Source organism: Adelges cooleyi, unplaced genomic scaffold (assembly GCF_023614345.1).
Source record: "Adelges cooleyi isolate 19-005CV unplaced genomic scaffold, UGA_ACOO_1.1 ACOO_flye_CR_arks_rails_tigmint_CR_PRNA_249, whole genome shotgun sequence".
Taxonomy (NCBI): Eukaryota; Metazoa; Arthropoda; class Insecta; order Hemiptera; family Adelgidae; genus Adelges; species Adelges cooleyi.
Window position 1 is genome coordinate 776,547 of NW_026095914.1, and position 20,954 is coordinate 797,500.

Consider the following 20,954-nt stretch of genomic DNA (forward strand, 5'->3'; position numbering starts at 1 on the left):
GCTGGTGTGGACAATCAAACAGAGTGATCAAATAGCAATGCGTATGCACGGCGCCCTCTCGTTTTTTAATCAGCTATCCCAAACCAATATCATCAACAATGACGTATCCGACATTTTAGAAGAATTTTTGGCTTATTCCGAAACAATCCATGCTGAGTTATGTTTTATCGAACGAGACATTTCCAAAATTCTACGCCCTCTTTGGGAATTCTACCAAAGCTTTTGTTACCCGATCCTGCCTGAAGAAAAAGAGTACGGCAGGGAAAATGATAAATATATTTATAACTCTTCCAAAGAAATGTACAACTCGATGGTTAGTGACGACTACGGTTTTTGTTTTGAGCCGATATCAAAAACTATTCATTCAATAATGAACAACCCAGAGACGGTAAAGCTAGTGAATCTTCTACTGGAATATCCGGGATGGTCCAACATAGCTCCGCTTGAAATTAAAATTCACCAAGACGGTAAAAATTCAGTATTCGAGCTGCTCGAGCTAGATATTCAAGGTAATGCAGTTACCAATAAAAATTTTGATATTAAAATTCAAATGGCTTATTATTTTCTGTGCTGTAACTATACTCGGGTTCTGAAGGAGTTGTATGAGTACGTGAAACTCATATGGAATCAGTGTAAGCAAATGACGGACAGGAATATGGAGTTTGAACAAAAGTATGTTTCTGACATTTCTGTGAAAACCCGTTTGGTACGATTCCGCGCAACTATCGTGAAAAGCGATACATTGCTGACGCTCATGAAAGATGCTCTATTATTCTTCTACGCACTGACCCCAGAACTGAAGTACAACAAGGAAGTTTACGACATTATAGAAAGTTTCAGAAACGCTTTCTACCATGGAAATTTCACTCGTGGTGTCGTGAAAGATATGTTAGAATTATTGCGACGCTTACGCTTGTTCTTCTATAAATTTTGTTGGCCAATGGATTTGTATGACTCCGGTTTAGAAGTAAATATAGATCATACAATGGATAACCTAGAACAGCATTTCATAGGCCTAATCAACTATTTTATAGAAACAGCCTACGCAGAGTTTGGGTTCATGTTCTTATAATATTTTTTTTTTTAGTTATTTTATATAGTTTCTATTCTTATATCCTTAATTATTGAATCTTTGTAATTCATTGTAATTTATTTTGCTGTTACATCCTAATATTCTACATATTTTTTATTATTATAAATGGGTATACAGTTTTTATACAATAAAAATCTTATCGTGTAACCTATATTTGATTTTTTAGTTCAGGTACTTGAATTGTTTATCTTACATTTATATTCTTGAATCAATCGTGTATATATTTTTAATAAGAAAAAAATTGAAATTATCCTCCTCCTGTCAACTCCTTAAGTGAGCTGTAAGGGACAAAATGGAAAACTGATACTTTTTTACTCTCTGCGACAGAAATGTATTATACAAGTTTTCAAGCACAAAATATATTGTTACCCTATTTTTGCATCAACATTTTGGTTTTTTTGTTTTTATCGCGTCTGTTCAAATATGTTAACCAAATAACATTATGCTTTTATGTTTTATGTAAACGCATAGTTTGATAAATCGAAGGTAAAAAACGAACGTACTTCTAATTTAAAAACACCAAAATTTAACATTTTTATTAACAGTTTGCATTATTGAGTATCATATATTATACTGTAGTGTAAAACTGCGTAATTACTTTTGAAAAATATAACAATTCGCTCAAGTTCAAAACCGCAATCAAACCGCATTGTTTTAAACAAATTTAATGCTTTTAAGATTGTTCGAAAATAATGGTTTTTCTTATATTTGTGTAATGATTAACAATACCACAAGCTAACAACAATATAAGAAATATAAACTAAGTATAAAATGTATATAAAAAGTTGTCCTCACAACAAATAACATTTTTAAATGTAGCACCATAAAATGTACGCAAAAAATCGTTGTAAGACAAACCTCTAATGTTTTGAACTCTAAACATCTCCAAACATTTGTGTTTTTTGTATTTACATTGTTAACAATATTGGTGTTATTATATTGGTTCAGCGTATACCGCTCCACATAGTATCATTTCAACACAATAAGCTAAGAAAAATATAAGAAATCAAATAATACTGAAGCCAAAATGATGTTTCATTTTATAAAACAGATCGTTTCCCTTTAACATAGAAATATATTTACAATCTGTAATAAAGAAATATTACAATGTCAGAACGACATGATAGAAGGGGGTGTCCAATAAAACTACTTCAAATTAATTTAATTATATAACTAAATGATTGTTATAAATTGCTTAAATTTGATTAGATTGCTTTGTATAAATCTATACATATAGAGGATGATTATTTTATCATGGGCCACTAAATATCTCATAGGATTTATTAAGAAATTAAGTTTTTTTTTTCATGTTGTTTTTATACAATGTGATCTCAATTTTCACAATTTTTCTTTTTTTACTCCAATCCCAAATTAGATTTTTCGATAGCAACTTTTGAATATATTTTTTAAAACTGAGTATAATATTTAATAATTTACAATGGTTGTTAACACACTTTGAACTACTATTTTTTAAGTTTTAAGTTACTAAAAGTTAGAACAGGTTGTAACTACGGTTGGGAAGAGCGTGCCGATAAAAATTATACTACACTCCGCCTTTCTCTCAGCCCTAAACTTGAAACTTCAATAAATCAACAAAAAAAAAATCCAAAACTGGTTATCGACCAGTCAACATTTATAGTACATTATTCTCAATTGGAAAAGTTAATGAAATGTATGCGTTTACATTTAATTTTCAAAAGTTATGTGAGGTAAAAACAAAACAAAAATTGTGAGAAATTGAGATCACATTGTATAAAAACATTATGGAAAAACAATGTATTCAAACAACAAACATAGAATATAATCTCAATTTTTTAGTATTTTACCTAGATGACCGAAAATTGCATATTTTATGTGGCTGACTAAATAAAACTAAACTCAGCTTTTACGAAAATGTGACTTACACCAATAGAGTTTTAACCTTCTCAATTAGTAAATAACAAATAAAAACAAAACCAGTTCAGTAGAGCAGGGGCGTAGTGGGGACCGAGCATAGTGGAGACGGATAAGTCACGGGCATTGAGGGTTATTATATCTGAAATCGATAAAATCACTTTTAATTAAACGCTTTGATGTGAACCTATGGATGGTCAACCCATACCAGTAACCAAGCACAGTATAAAATATAGCAGTGAAAGAGTAATAAAGTTTGGTGCAGCGTCCACAGATTCGCATTGATAAGTTTATTTTTATCACTTCTTAATTCTTGAATAACCGTCATCTCCATCTCCACTATGCTCCGTCCTCACTACTCCCCGACCCCACTCGACTGGCTTAAGGCGTGAATCATATAAACACATATTGCTTATTCATAGTAGCATAATGTTTTGTTTAAAAGGTATAAACCTTTTAAAATAAAATATTCAGTTGTTCTTTGTTCGTTATGGTATTTTTGTATGCGGGCTAAATAATTGGCTAAACGAATTCCGAAAAACTTGTTATTGCAATAGGCTCACAGCAGATGTTCTTTTAATATTTAATTTCAGACATGAGTTCTGTACACACGTAAAAAAAGCGTAAAAAATACTATAGTTACAATTACTAATAAATACATAAAAGTTTCACCTTTTCAAATGGTCCAACTGGTCCCCATTGTGTGATCCGTCCCTTTGCCCACCATTAAGGTACATGTCTGAATTGGTCGAGAAAAGTGCACGTCTAATGAAAATGTCTAGTTCCGCCCGCGCGAAAGTATAATATAAAAAAAGTTATATATACTTATTATATATATATATATATATATATTTGGAAATATTATACAACGATTAATGAGTTTTTTTCTTTAATTAACACTCATCAGGTATTACCTAATACTCGTACAGTGTACGAGTAGCTGAGACACGTTCGGTGACATTATTTCCGGACTTATTATCGCCGTAAATAATTCGGCAGTATCATTACCCCATATTATAGGGCCTATAATATTAAAATAGTGGGATCTAAATTCAAAAACGCCATCAACACCTGCCGGTCTACGGTCCGACCAGCTGTTTTTCTGTAAACTTTATCGTTATTGCCGTCCGTGGTTCATTTAACTAAGGTACGCTCGGAGGTACAACTACCCTGACGTCACCATTTTTATCGACACCTCTACTTTCAAATTTTGCCGCCACTTTGGTCGCTTTTGCCAAAGTTTTAAGGGGCAATTTTATATATTATACTAAATTACGGCTACATTTTATTGCCATTTCATTTATTTTTTGTTCGTCGACAATCACGAGTAAATCACCGATAAATTCATCCTCTGCCGGAAGTAAGAAAGCTATCTCACTCGCAGATATTATAAATGCCTTAACCGGAATGCGTAAAATGGTATTCAATCCATTAATTCCAAATTGTTGACGCAGGAAAACACCATAAACAAATGATATGAGTCATCTACAAAAATATGAAATCGAATTTATCCGAGAGGACTACTACTGTAGAGCATTGGCGTAATGGAATCAAAGCATAGAGGGGACGGAGGGGTCACAGTTCTTCAGGAATTACTATAAATAAAAATGATAAAACCACTTTCAAATAAACGCTTGGATGCTTATTTGTAAATACAGCACCTGAGTTTAAAACTTTGCTGGTTTACAATGTGAAAATACTAACTACTGATTCACATAGAAGCGTTTATTCGAAAGTGATTTTATCACTTTCTGATGTAATAATTCCTTTAAACCTGTGACCTCCCCGTCCCCACTATGCCCCGACCCCACCATTCTCCGTTCTCACTAAGCCTTGACTGTACTGGCTTTTTTAATTAATAGTTATTGATATTCAAACAGTTAACGTCACTTGTATAGTTATCTGTTATATCCAATAATGGACAAAATATAAATTATAATTGTTTTAAAATACAACTGGGAGTTGTTATATTTTAGATTTGTTGCTTTGGTTTTTATGGACTACATTACTGTGATTTGTGACTACAGCACAGAACAGAATAACCAAGTCCTACTAATTTTAAATCACTGTTTGAGGAAAGACATTCCCTAATTCAGTAAAAAAATTTTGTTAGTAATTTTTTGTTTATTATTTCAAGATGTTTAAGAAAAAGTGGTAGTATTATGTTAGTTAATTATAATTAGTATTAAATTCAAATTGTAAATTATTAATTTATATTAAATCGTCAAGTTGCTGTTTACAAAATACAAAGTTGGTCCGACTAAAACTATGGTTAATATGAGGTCACAATACATTCCTAGTTGGAATAAAAGCAAGTGTCGTCTTCACTTATTTATATCGGTAACCTTGGGCTAGAGGCCCGCATAACAATATATAAAAATATATGTTTTATGTTGAATACACATAATACATTAAGGATAATACATTTTTTTCTCTAAAATAGTACTAATTTTTAGTTTTCCTTTTTAAAAAAACTATTTAAAATTTCATCCTACTAAAAGTACGCATATTATTGGGTCTCAATACATTCCTAGTTGGACTGAGTTATTAAAAATTTGATCCTACTAAAAGTACTTATATTATAGGGGCTCAATATATTTCATTATATTCTATTGAATATAATACTTATTATTTACCAAATGTTATTCAATCTATATAGAAACAGATTTTTTAATGTATGACGCAAATGGCAAAATTATTTGGGAAAAAACAGCACATAATACCATGTTTCTAAAAAACACTTGAGCCGGATAAATTATTTGGTTAGCAGCAAACAATTTTGGTTATCGTTGCATGAAATAAATGTCGTGTATTTCAAATATTCCTGATATTTTTCCAACAAAATAAGTCAAAATATGTAAATGTATTATTTAACCTTTAAATTAAGGTGAATAAGTTACTCTCTACAAAATACAAAGTTCGTCCAACTAAAACTATGGTGAATATAGGGCACAAAACATTTCTAGTTAAACTGAGTTGATAAAAATTAGATCCCACTAAAAGTACGCATATTATAGGGGCCAATACATTTCTAGTTCAAATAACTAATTAACAACTTGATCTAACAAAACATTTAATTGGGCCATCTAAAAATTAATCTTGTCTCTTCAATAATATAGTTAAAATTGGATTAACTATATATTTTTTCTGTAAGAGGGTATTATACAATTCAGTAGTAAAGATATATCAAATATATGTTTTATGTTGAATTCAGATGATTCATAAAGGATAAGATACTTTTTTTTCAAAATAAATTCTAATTTTTAGTTTTTAAAATAACATACAGTTAGTAGTTCCCGTTGTTAATGGTTGCTCGTTGTTGTCTATTGAATTCGCTATATATTTCATAAAACTTTAATTGGCTTATGTCATATTGGAAAACGACATAACGAAAATGATGTTTACAAAGATCTGTTACTTATTTGTATTTTTCATATTCCCACATAAGACGCTCTTGTGCGAAGGAAATGAAAAGGATAAAATACTAAAGCAATGGAATCAAGTAAGATCGTTTAACACCGGGTATGAGACGCAGAACGATGAGTTGGCTACTGATTTCGCTGGTTTTTCTATAGAACAATTAAGGCAAGCAATCATTTCTAAGTTTGGCCAACTGAAATGCGGTTATCTTTACTGCGCACATTTTAATTTTTCAATAACCGACCACCAAATGTTTCAAGCAAAAGACCATTCATCACTAAAAAGCAGTTCGATTTTATTCTTAGAAGAATCCGTGAAAATGGTTAGCTCTTTTGTCAATGTAGAAGGAGTAGCTATGAATGAAATATGGTTAGTTTACTATCACGCATATTCAATGAAAAGGTACTTCAATGCACCGAGAACACCAAAGTTAAGTGTTTCCGTTATGGAGCAGAATCATTTTATTCTTGCTGAACTCGACGGATACTTCAGACAAAATTGTATCGATGTAAATATTTTCGATATAAATTCTGGGAAGTTAAAACGCAGTATTCCTACTTTCAACAACGTCTTTCGACATATTTGTTCAAGCACTCGTGAGATATTACTTGATAAAAAAAATTTGCTATTTAAGGAAATGCATGAGGGTAATCTAGTAAAAGGCCTCCTAAGTATTGTAAACGCGGACATCACTAAAAATTATCTAAGGTTAAATATCTACGAAAGACATATAAAGTTTAACTTTGTATTTGGTTTAATAAGAAATTATACGTCATCTAAAAATAATTCATTTCAGCTTATGGAACGCCGCATTTGGATCATATTGGGAAACCGATTGAATTATCCCTACGTGGAATTTCATAATTATGATGGGTTCACAGGACTACTCGTATCCAGACAATATAATTTGGATTCTATTTACGTACTCAAATTTATGTGGTTCCGAATCACTTGGAAATTCTTGAAAGAAATAAATCATATAATAGACGACAATTTTTTCCCTACCAATTCAATAGCTCCATCGATGCATAACACTACCGAAGCCTTCGGAAAAAACCTCTATGTTTACATACAGAAATTTCAACAAAATTTATTAAACGTTATTAATACATTGAATTCAAAGGATAGTGTCTTCCATGAGCTGAATACTATATTCAACAGTGATTTATCATGCTACACAAAGGACAATAGCTATCGCTTTAAGGCTAAACATAATATGGTTAAGAGAGTACAAATCGAACTTGAACATGTATCTTCGATATTAAGTATCCCACATTCGTATTATGATACACAAGAACGACAAAGTATAGATGAGCTTTTAGGATTGGCTAACACGTCAAAGATAGGCATTGCTAGATCCTTTGCAGATTATTCAGAATTTCAATTACTTGAATCTTACTTGACGTTTATCGGTAACTATGGCCAACGTATTTCCGTGTTTTTGAATTCTAAAACTACAAAATAACAAGTTTCAAATGTTGATGAAAGTTGTTAATATGTTTTAAATTTGTTTTTTTAATGCAGAACCTAAACAGTCTACATAGAATTTTTTAATGATAATAATATAATTACTAACGTCAAATTTATAATTTTGAATAATATAGCACTGATTTTGTGGCCTTAATGTAATCTTCGATATCAGAATAAGTATATAATGTTATAATGCTAAGGTTATATTGTCGCTAATGTTAAATATTTTAAACCTATATCTTTATTTCATTTTTCTTATAAAGTCTACTGTATTCGTAATACTGTAATAGTAATAATAATAAATAAAAATAAATAATTCTTTCAACGCCTTTTACAGTTTTTTGTAACATCTTGTTAAAACAGCCTTGTCCTGATGTGCCAGGACGGGGATGTGCGATAGTTGTACCAACAGTGTTGCACACAATTGTTATCTAGATTAAAAATTCGAATAACGATAAAAAAAATAAACCAACTACTCGATGTTTTCAAATGGTTTAGACTGTGATGGTTTGAACTGTTCTGATTTAATATGTACTGGTTTAAATTCTTATTATTTCCAGATTCGCACTGAAACGTTTAAATGTGATAAAATCACAGGGTAAAAAGGACCGTATTTTGAGTCCGGTGTACATATTTAATTTATTTTATCAAAAGAAGAAACTAGAAAGCAAGATGAACTTACAACAGCCACTGCTGTGAGGGAGGCGCTTATAAGCCAGAATTGCAACCCCTTTGTCGCCAACGGCGCTGTGGCTTAGTTGGTTAAAGCGCCTGTCTAGTAAACAGGAGATCGAGAGTTCGAATCTCTCCAGTGCCTTTTGTCGGTTGAAAATGTTTTTGTATTTTTTTTCTCCAATTTTTCTGCTCCTATTACTGTAATCATTTGGTATATATATATTCGTGCCGTTTTATAACCCTTTCTGAGAGGGTACCCCGATGTCACCCGATTATGTAAATAGAGATGCCTCTTTTTAATTAAGCGCGCCCCTTCGGGTATTATTTACAACTTAAATGAAACGTGCAGTGATTTAATAAACATAATAGATCAAAGATTATATAAAAAAAAATGATAATAAAAATAGTATAAAAGTGCATAAGTTATCATGGTAAATTTATAATATTGTAATTTGGATTAAATATATAAAACAATCGTAAAAATTAAATTTATGCGCAATTACACTATTTAGATTTCAATAATTTTGTTAAATATATATTAAAGTTGGCAAGAAGATAAAAACAAAAAAAATGTGAGAAATTGAGATCACATTGTATAAAAACAGTAAGAAATAACAAAATAAAATTGCCTATTAAAAACTATGAGATATAAATTGTTATTCGTACAGTTAATAAAATAGTAATCAAATGTTTCAAGGTCCTTTAATATAAAACATACTAAAAAATGTGATGGCTGTAATTTTAAATTGTTTGGCTGTCTTTAACTTAGTTTTTACAAATCTGATTAACATCATTCATACTCATTAGTATTTAAGATGTCAATTAGAAGTAGTTTCATCAAAGCTTAGAGGTTTTATGAATTTCACAAAATTAAAATAACAGTGTCATGTAAGAATTCATAATAATGATGTATGGATTACAACAAATATGTTAATACTACCCAGGAGCTTTAAAAATTAGTAACTAAAACTGTTTTAACTTAATATTTGTGTATATTTGAGTTTATTGTCATCCTTTAAACACTTTAAAAACACTTTTTTAACCTATATAATTTTGTTTACTTATATTGTAAAAAAAAATCACGTCGTGTGCATCTCGTAGTATAATTTTAGATAAAAAATAATAACAAAAATGCCCAATTTTTTAATCTATGTCTTAAAAAATAATACGCAGCAAGTTTCGACACATTTGGTCCATTATCGAAGTATCTAAATCTAGGTATGTCCATCGAGAGATGGAAACTGGGAGTTTAGGATAAAACTACAATAATTTTGGATATCAATAAATATTATTATTTATTGATTTATAAAGAAATTAACAGTGTATAATAATTAACAATATGGAATCATGGCATGTCTTCATGATTCACAACTGTAGTAACAAATTATTCTCTGTATATTTTATTTTTTAATACATAAGCCTAAATGAAGTATGTACTTCGATTCTTGTGTTAACATTTTTACAGTGTATTTATGAGTGTAAATATATCGTTCTGTGCATAAAGTTTTTTAAAATTATTTTTATTAAACAAGTTCGATATTTATATAGTACATATTATCAACACAACCAAAAGCACAGGACGATGATTTAATTTAGAGTAAATTAATAATGTACAGTTATCTACGAACTTAAAATCGCTCCAAATGTTTCGATGTACTCAGCTTGACTAACGATTGAATCGCTCTGTAATGGACACCGTTTAATATATTTTTGATAAACCCGATCAAGACTTCGGTGCACAAAATTGCCGTTTTAGTGGGAAACTCCAGCGAGGCATTGAACGTGGGATGCTCAATATTTTCTTTTAGCGCGGTATTGATTAGCCAGTGTTCATCGATTTCGATCCTCTGTAACGATTCGGGCGTGTGGTTGTCTGAGTCGATAGTTGTAGAGCTGTGGGTTTTCTTCAATTTTTCGATCACCAGTCGCTGTAAATCGGCAACTGCTGCAATTCCTCCCACGGAATACTTTTTGGGCAATAGTGTTTCGCTATTGTAGAGACGACTATTTTCCGGCAAATGGAAAAAAACACACCAATCGTTGTAGGGCGTGAAAAATCGTTTGAGCTGTTCGTCCCAGTTGTTCGTATTTGTACTTTTCAACTTCTCCAAGAAATCATAAAAGATTCGCAACATCATCGTGTCGAACGCTAACATCACGTGTTTGTGGAAGTCCAAAAGAGACAAGGCGTACTTTCCAAAAGTCGGCGTACCGGATTTGAACTCTTTGAATTTTTTATTCAGGTAATTGACGAATCCATCTCCGTTTTCCAACACTTTGAATCCCGTTAGCAGAGTAGCACCTTTTGCATACGTGCTACTGAACACGTCGTTCAAAAACAGCAGTTTCAAGGTCAAATTTTGTTCGGTCAAAGGCCGAACGCCTGGTACCGAACTAGAAGTACCGTTGTTCTCTAGAAAGTAGCCAAGACTGGAGTTCACACACAAGTCGGACCAATACTTGCGCATAAGTTCCCACAACTCAGTCCAGTTCGCCGAAAATTCAAGCAGTTCCGACCGTTTCATGTCTGCCACGTACTCAGGGAATTTCTTCGCAGAGGTCTCCAGAAAGAACATCGTGCAACCGTTCTCCAACATCGTGCTAGATAGCACCTCATACATCTTATTGTACGCGGACACCATGTCATTGACCGCGTATGATTCTATCCGCATGACGTACAAGTACACCAGCCACGACACGTCCATTTCGATGTCGTTCTGGGCGATGTTGAACGCGGTCACCAACATTTTCGTCGCCCATCCCGAATAAGCTGCGTTGATGTTCTCGTATAACCAATAAACTTTGTCGTTAGTGCTCAAGTTTAAGGAACGCGGATTTGTAAGATGCAGGAACGACAACATGTAGTACGCGTCGTTACATTTGATTTCATTAGCAATTTCAGCAGCCATGGAAGCTGAGTCATGTTGGCTCAGAACTTCTTGCGACACCGTCGGCCTTTGTAGACGCTTGAATTGTCCTCTCTCAAACAATAGAATACGTTTGTACGGGCCTAGTGCACGTGCCTCTTCTTCACGTATCTTTTTTTCACGTATCTCTACTTCAGGTGTCTCTTTTTCACGTATCTCTCCTACACATGTCTCTTCTAGGCTTGTCTTTTTGCTTGATGACTTTAGGCCAAAATACTTCGACATGCCACAGTCCGTCACGTTAACAAAGGCCAGCACAGTGATAACCAACGGGATCCACTTCAATCGGGCCGCCATTTTCGTTATGCTTACAATACACAGCGAGAATAATTACGCGGGTAATTGAGCACAAGTAATTGTTAATGGAAACAAAACAAAAGAAATTACATTAATTGTTACTGCAAGAGATACATACACAGAGCTACTAACGATAGTACGGTATTGTCTGAGCGTACGTAGTATAATTTAGTGTTTAGTTTCAAGCCGTTTAAATAAATATACGCGGAGGTTTCAGATAAGTAAATATTTTTTTTATTATTTAGTCATTCGAACCGGTGTTTTCGAGTTCTCCATTTACGGCTGCTACATGACGGGAGCAGTACACGCAAATGCGACTTTACAATAACTCATACCTACCTGATAAACATAACTTAGGTACATTTGATTATTGTTTGTAATACAATTTCTGTTTTTTTTTTCCAACTACAGGAAAACAATTTTATATTTTTAAAATGATCAAAAGCTGTATTGTAGTACCAATACATTTGTATCCCTAGCCCCTCCATTGTGGAAAAAGCAAAAAATCTTTATCTAGTGTGTAACGCTTGTTCGCGCCAATACGTTGGATTTTTGCTTTGTTTGCACTTGTTTATCAACGCCAAAAAGTCGGCAATAATATTGTATTTTTATTTTTTGCAATTGTTTATCAACGCCGAAAAGTCGGTAATCGTATCGTTCTTTTTTGCATTTGTTGTTAATGCCGAAAAGTCGGCATTAGTATTACCCAGAACATCCGTCAGTTTGCGTTTTTTCATCCGTGCTGTCTTGGTAACCATCGTTCCATTGGGGGTCACACCTGATCTTTTTATTGTAAAATAGCTAATTATTTACAGACCCCAAAGGTGCGTCGCGTGGGTGAAACCATCCATAGAACCATATCCTTAGGTAAATCATCAATTAATTTTAATTTTATTTAATACTAGTTATTACGGTTTCTGTTGTAATACTCATGATTATCATATTTTTAATATTATTTCAATGCTCATTTAAATGATTATTTATTTATTATATTGTTCAAATGTTTGATTGAATTATTAATTATTTAATATATTGGCTCAATACATATTTGAATTAGTATATCGTTGTTATCTTATTTCAATAATTAGTTAACGTAATCTAATTTTAAACAATATTTTTAAAATGATAAGCGGTAACAACGCTATTATATTATATTCAAATGTGAACATATCTAGTATAGTTTTAATTTGATTATTATACTTACATAGTTTGAAAGTGAATATGAATTTATGATTCTATATAATAGTGAGCAATATTTGATAGATGCTTATATTAAGAATGAACAATGATTTCTGCCCCTTTAGTTATATCTATTTTTAGGATTGTTAATATTAAAAAAAAATTTCGTTATAGTAATATAACATAAGAGCATAATACAACATACAATATTAATTTTTATTCCTCCTTTTTAAAAATATCAAATTTTGAGATTAAAAAAAAAGCTTAATAATACTCTGGTTTAATTATATTAAAATTATTTTGACGTTGATTCATCTAAATACACATTACCCTGAATAAACCCGAGTATCTAAATGAAGAGTAAATTTGTCAAACGTTCCAAGTGCCAAAGTATAAAAATTGAACTATATAATTTGATTTGTATTTTATTCAATACCGGAAACACTCAAACATATTTTTGCTGCATTTATAAATAATTATTCCTCACTTGACAAACTTGACTTGGTACGTTTGACAAATTCACTCTTCGAATATCCTTAATAATCTTGAATATACTGAATTTTAAGGATTCTTATTTAAAAAAAAAAGTTGATAAGACAAATAGAATAAAAATGAGGATAACTCAAATAATAATACTAGCTTTTTAGGATAGTGATAAAATAAACTATGACAATCCTTAAAGTTATCGTAGGTAGTTAAGGATTTATAAATATGTACTTTGTAGGGCGAGGGATAGATATGGTTTAATTTTTTGTTATGAAAAGTTATTATATTTTACAGATACTCATTTTTTGATCGATTTTTTACCTAATTATAATAAATAAAAATGTATTAAAAAAACCAGTACAGTGGGGTCGAGGCATAGTAGGGACGTGCAGGTAACAGGTTTACAGGAATTTTTAAATCTGAAAGTGATAAAATCACTTTCGAAAAAAACGCTTCGATGCAAATCGGTAGTTAGTATTTTCAAGCCAGTACAGTCCAAACCAAGCACAGTATAAACCAGCATAGTTAGAAAGTTTTAAATTGAGGTTCTGTATTTACAAATAAGCGTCAAAGCGTTAATTTGAAAGTGATTTTATCCGAGAAGACCAGTACAGTAGAGTATAGGCATAATGGAATCAAAGCAACGAGGAGACGGAGAGGTCACAGGTCTACAGGAATTATTATAAATAAAAGTGATAAAATTGAATAAAATCACAGTGTACACAGATAAAAAAAAACACACATCAGAGCAATACCTTCGCCGCTATGCATCGAAGCTAAAATTAATTTTTAAGATTAATTGGTTTATTTTATGTGCAACAATTGACGGTTTCACTATAAACAATTTTATGTGCTTCATTAATTCATCATGCCAGTCATCCTAATACTCGAAATATTTCTATAACCTATTAAACAATTGTATTTTTAAGCTAAACAAAATATTCGTGCCTATCAATATACTTTGATGGACACCATTTGAATTCAAAAGAACGCTTTACTTTTATTTGTTAAAGGGTATGTTTCTAACTTAGCTTACCAGACCCAGATTTGATTGGCCATGGTGATTTTAGAACAATAACATCCATTATCACATTAGTTATAGAATAGAATATTGCTAAGGGCTTTACGTTGGTAGATTTTTGTTAAAGAAACTATTATAATAATATTATAGCGGAGTAGAAACGAAAACACATTAAAACATCTGTGTATACAAATCCTAAAAAAAATTCTGATTTGAGAATACCATCGTCTCATGCTATAGTACAATTATGAATTTCGATTTTCTAAGCTGTTGTAACGAGCGCCCACACAACAAAAATAAAACTAAATTCGTGCGAAATAATGTTAAAAGGATTTAAGAGCAAAACTAACAATAACTTTATCTCCTTTTGACCCACCAAAGTACCAATTGCATACAATGTTGGAACTCTAGAGCTGCTGCTCGAGTAAAACCGTCGAAAGGAAAATAAATAATCGTGTCTACAGTTACAAGAAATATAAATCATTTGGAAATGATATTACGTATGTAATTCAATTTGAATTTAAGCTAAAATTGTTCAACGATTATCGAAAAAAAATCACCAATGTAATTCTAATAGCTGTTGTCATCGACTATTGTACTCGAATCATGCTTACAAGTATGCGGCTCGGTACAATTGTATTTATTATTATTGCGGTGGGTATATTATATAGTACACTGTAAATGAAACGCTAACCCAGAACGTGTCACCCCCCTGTCTTGTGTGCAATTACTTAAACGACGACATACGACGAATATCGTTTTAGTAGATGCGCGACCCGTATAGGTGCGACATTGTCCCGTGCCAATTTGTATTATACACGTACACAATGATGAAAAACAAAATAGCATAATTCATTTAACTGTCCACATTTAAAATGAAGTTTTTATTCGATTTCTCGGGCATAATATACTTCTCGTATATGTTGTGTTGTGTTGTGTTACGTTGTGATGCAAACCCCGTGACCACGATGAACGAGCTGTTGACGTATTCCGGATGGCTCAAGATGGCCCAGGAGGACAACCCTATCTACATTATAGACCGACGACTAACGAACGAAACCCAACACGAATTGACCGTGAACGCTTTGCTGGAGGGAACGGTGACCAACGAAAACGTGGTCGACAAAATCCAACTAGCCTATCAGTTTTTGAGCTGTTCTTACGCCAGATTGCTTATGGACTTGAGCGACTACGAGAGAGGCATTGGGGCCCAGTGCAGAAAGATGAAGGAGGCTTTAGAATCGTTCGACTGTCTAGAAGACTACCAGCAGGTAATCAGTCATAAACACCAGATGATTATGCGCATGACAGGCGCCCTTTCGTCCCTTAAAGCTTTGGCGCCCTCCCAAACGGAACTTACAGAAGCAGTGTATAAAGTTTTAGTAGGTTTGCCGGAATATTACCAGAAAAAGACCGTCGACAGACCGCCCATAGACGACGACGAGGCTACCCGTCGAACCGCCGACGCCGAGTGTAACTCCATCGAACAGCACACGCATGCCACGTTTAGGCGGTTGTTTGCATTCTACAATAGACATTGCCGGCCCATTCCCTCTGAACTACTACAAAAAGGCTGTACGAACGCAACGGACAATATTATGGGGCTCGTCCAATATCGCCGAAACTACAGTGATAAGGTTGTAAAATGGATAAAAGAAGAATTAGAAAAAATCTCCAACAAGTTTAGGCAAACGCACGACGCTACTTCCGGCTTTGAATACGATCCCGAAACGTATACAACTCGCATCCGGACTTACGATCCGAACACTATGGTACGGGTCGAAAAAATGAACAAACTCCTAAATATTCAACACTTTTGGTACATGTTTGAAGCGGTGCAAATCAAAGAACGCGACAGTCCCTATCGGACGCACGTGGACGATTTACTCACGACCGACAGCACTTACGGCACTACTATCGTCACCAAAGACAACGTGTATGCCAAAATGAAGCAAGCGCATAATTTTTTAAGCTGTAGGTACGCAACGATTTTAAAAGAATGTTTCAATTACGTTGCGATCATGTGGACCAACTGTCAGAAATCAAACAAATTGGTCTATTTCAACAAATTCCTTAAATTATTAAAGGAAGCCGATCCTTCAGTGATGCGCATGATCGATGCGTTATATTATTTTCACAAATTGTCTCCAGACACCGCGTTCAACGAAGGCGTATACAAATTGCTCGAGAGTTTCAAATGCTTGTACGACGACAGAACCGCGCGAGATGACCGAGACGTGTTGAGTTGGTCTCCGGCAATCGAAAATGATATTTCGAAAATCGCCCGAGGCTCGCAAGAATTTTTTCAACAATTTTGCTATTCGGAGAACGAGTTTGATTTTTATTTGGATTCCAAACAATTAAAAAGCTTCACGTTCGACGCTATAGGAGACATTTTCAAAGGCAGAATACTCGATTCATCAATATGTTACGCTGTACTTAGATAAACACATTCCCAATGTATTTCAGAGCTTATAAATCTATATTTATACGACAGAAATTGTAACAATATTGCTTTTTATTATATTAACATTTTGGAAATATATTGTTATTTAAATAAAAGCATCATTATTTTTTCAATAAATGTTTTTATCATTTTATTTTGCTACTGATTTTATATATATATATATATATATTATTTATTTATTTAAAATAATATATAGGTTTCTCCAAAAAATGTTTTATATAAGTTACTAAGGTAGACCTAAATTGAAACTATAACTATATAATTTTCCCAAAAATCTGTAGTTAAACTTAACTATTAAGAAAACCCCCACAAAAAAGGCGGATCTTACACTTTAACCGCAGTCCATTTCATAGATTGCTATGTGTGAGTGAAGCAACGCTTAACAGGTAACACAAATATTCTCATTACAGTTTTCTACAAAATAAGGGTAACTATAGCAATATTTTTTTATGAACAGCTGATCATATCCACCTTGATACTAATAATTAATTTTTAGTACCACTATAAACAATTCTCTGTGCTTCATTAATTCATCATGCCAGTCATCCTAATATTAAACATATTACTATTACCTATTAAACAATTGTATTTTTAAGCTAAACAAAACATTCGTGCCTATCAAAATACTTTGATGGACACCATTTGAATTCAAAAAAACGCTACGATTTTATTTGTTAAAGGGTATGTTTCTAACTTAGCTTACCAGACCCAGATTTGATTGGCCATGATGGTTGTAGAACAATAACATCCATTATCACATTTATAGAAAAGATTATTTAGGTAGATTTCTGTTAAATTGACTATAATGTCTTTACTAATATTACATTGAAAATCTGCAAGGTATTTAAGCAGCCTACTTATTGAATATTTTCTTGATTTGATAATTGTTTTTATTATGAAACTACTGAAACGACCATGTTTTTTGTATAAAAATATGTAAGGTGTAATGTTCTCTTTTATTGATGAGATTATATTTTGTAAATCACCTTGTAGTTGTAGTATGATGATTGAAAATTAGATATATTATACATATATAAATAATTACTAACAATAAAATAATATAGCCATTAAAAAAATAGCATAGGTATTAAAATTGTATAGTACATTATTTCTAACCAAGCCATATGAGCTACTCTCATTATTGAACAATAGTAGCATAAGCATAATTATTATATTGTTTGTCATTTTAATGTTTTTTGGAGAAGTGAAATTTTGTCGGGACATTCTTTTAGACTTTTATTCATGTAAATCATATAAGAATTATAAAAAAAAAGAAGAAGAACTAAATTTTAAAGACTTACAACGGTAAGTCAAAAAACCTAGGTGATATTTGATGTTATGTGTTGAATATTTCAAATACTTCATGTGCAACAACACTATACTTTTTAAAATGTTCTTTTTTAGTTTTTGAATTAAGCTTTTTATACATAAACTAAAAAAATTGTACTAAAAACGTTTAAAATACTATAATAACACCTTTTTGTATTGTATTTCTCCCACGTATATGATTCATGATACTCCTATTTCATTTGTTCCCAATACGATTCTTGATCTTGACCTAAGGCTTTCTCCTTCACTGAGTTCTCGTCCACATATTGAAGAAATGTGCTGTAAAGCTTTGAAAATTTTAGGTTTTGTTCAACGAATAGCTCGTGAATTAAAACTTTCAAAGCCTTTGAAAAGTCTGTACTGTTCCTTAGTCCGCTCTATTTTAGAGTATGGTTCTGTAGTATGGGTTCCCTACACATCAGTGGATTGTATCATGATTCAAAGAATCCAACGCAAGTTATTTCGGTTTGTTAGTTTTGTCCTTAAGGTTCTTAGTTCTCCCCATGATTATTCTCTCTTATTTATTATTCCAAATCTCTTTCAACTCCCATGTCTTGCTGATCGTCGTCATGAGATTAACTTTAATTTTGTTCATAAACTACTATCTGGTGCAATCGATTCCCCATCTTTGTGAATGCTGCTCAACTTTAGAATCCCGTCTCGTTCAACTCGATTTCATGCCTTTTTTGTTGTCTTTTTTTCATCCACTAATTATTCCTTTAACTCCTCTAGGTCTCATCTCATGCGTATTGCTAATGAGGACCCATCGTTTTCAATGTCTTAAATTGTATAGCTTTATTTTAGTATTACTTCTTGTTGTAAATAAATAAAAGTATAAATATAACTGTTAATTTTGTTTTGGGCACTTGTGCCTGTAAAGTAAATCAAATTAATTAATTAATTAAATAATTAATCAAGATTCAAGTAACTAACTTTACAATACATGACTCACAAGTCACTCTGTACACAACAAAAGGGTATCGACTTACAGGTTTGCCGATTTGTCTCGGTATAGTAAATGAACAAGATATGGATGATCTATTCTTTCCATCTGAGGTAGGACGACAGCTTTAAAATCCAAAAGGAAATAACAACTGTCTTATCTATGATCAACCAACAAAAGCAGTTAGGTACCTAACGAGGATATTGTTTATACTTCATAATGACATTTTTTATTGTAATCGTATATCGTACATAATTGAGTGAATGAATACAAATAAATGTAGCGACTGGGGCCAAACATTTTTGATCCACCTCTGATCGGTATTTTATAAAATTAAAGTCATTACCAAACGCAAAACAAAAAACCTATTCAAACATACTGTACCAGATGCAGACGTCCTCCCCGACCTAAATGGGCTGCCCGAACAGTTTCCAACTCAAATGTGTAATAATAATAATAACAATAATAATTATACATTTTAAAACAGCATAAAAAACAAAAACTTTGACAATACAAATGATTTTTACCCCCTTTATAAATGTTATAAAAGGTTTTATATAACATTACAGTGTTGAACACAATTGTTATCTAGATAAAAAGTTCGAATAACGATAAAAAAATAAACAAACTACTTGATGTTTTCGAACTGGTTTAGACTACGATGGTTTAAACTGTTCTGATTCAAACTGTACTGGTTTAAATTCTTATTATTTCCAGATTCGCATTGAAACGTTTAAATGTGAAAAAATCACATGGTAAATTGTACCGTATTTTGAGTTCGGTGTATAAATTGAATTTAATTTATCAAAAGAAGAAACTAGAAAGCAAGATGAACTCACAACAGCCGCTGCTGTTAGGGAGGTGCTTATAAACCCAAAATTGCAATCTTTTTGTCGTCAACGGCGCTGTGGCTTAGTTGGTCAAAGCGCCTGTCTAGTAAACAGGAGATCGAGAGTTCGAATCTCTCCAGAGCCTTTTGTCGGTTGAAAATGTTTTTGTATTTTTTTTCTCCAATTTTTCTACTCCTATTACTGTAATCATTTGGTATATATATCCGTGCCTTTTAATAACCCTTTCTGAGGGGATATCCCAAAGTCACCCGATTATGTAAATAGAGATGCCTCTTTTTAACTAAGCGCGCCTTTTCAGGTATTGTTTACAACTAAAATGAAACGTGCAGTGATTAAATAAACATAACAGATCAAAGATTATATTTAAAAAAATGATAACAAAAATAGTATAAAAGTGCATAAGTTATCATGGTAAATTTATAATATTGTAATTTGGATTAAACAGATAAAACAATCGTAAAAATTAAATTTATACAAAATTACACTATTTAAATTTCAATAATTTTAAAATTTTGCTAAAAGTTTATTTAAGTTAGCGTAAGGAGATAAATACAAAAAAAATGTGAGAAATTGAGATCACATTGTATAAAAGCATTATGGAATAACAAAATAAAATTCCTAATGAAAAACTATGTGGTCTAAATTGGTTCACGATAAAATGATCACCTTATATATTATCATTCATGCAATTAATGAAATAGTAATTAAATGTTTCAAGGTCCTTTAATATAAAACATACTTAAAAATGTGATGGCTGTAATTTTCAATTGTTTGGCTGTCTTTAACTTATTTGTGGAAAATCTGTTTGACATCACAAATACACATTAGTATTTAAGATGTCAGTTAGAAGTAATTTCATTAAAGTTTAGGGGTTTTATGAATTTCATAAAATTAAAATAACAG

General features: G+C 32.0%; 1 protein-coding gene and 2 non-coding genes across 3 annotated transcripts in view; 2 read left to right on the forward strand and 1 right to left on the reverse strand.

Annotated features, from left to right (window-relative positions):
• LOC126837473 (15-hydroxyprostaglandin dehydrogenase [NAD(+)]-like) overlaps positions 1-20,954 on the reverse strand; it is a 133,939-nt gene that overhangs the window by 65,909 nt on the left and 47,076 nt on the right. The window lies entirely within an intron of this gene.
• Trnat-agu (transfer RNA threonine (anticodon AGU)) lies at positions 8,620-8,693 on the forward strand. The gene has a single exon. It is a non-coding gene; the product is annotated as a tRNA-Thr (tRNA).
• On the forward strand, positions 20,102-20,175 carry Trnat-agu (transfer RNA threonine (anticodon AGU)). The gene has a single exon. It is a non-coding gene; the product is annotated as a tRNA-Thr (tRNA).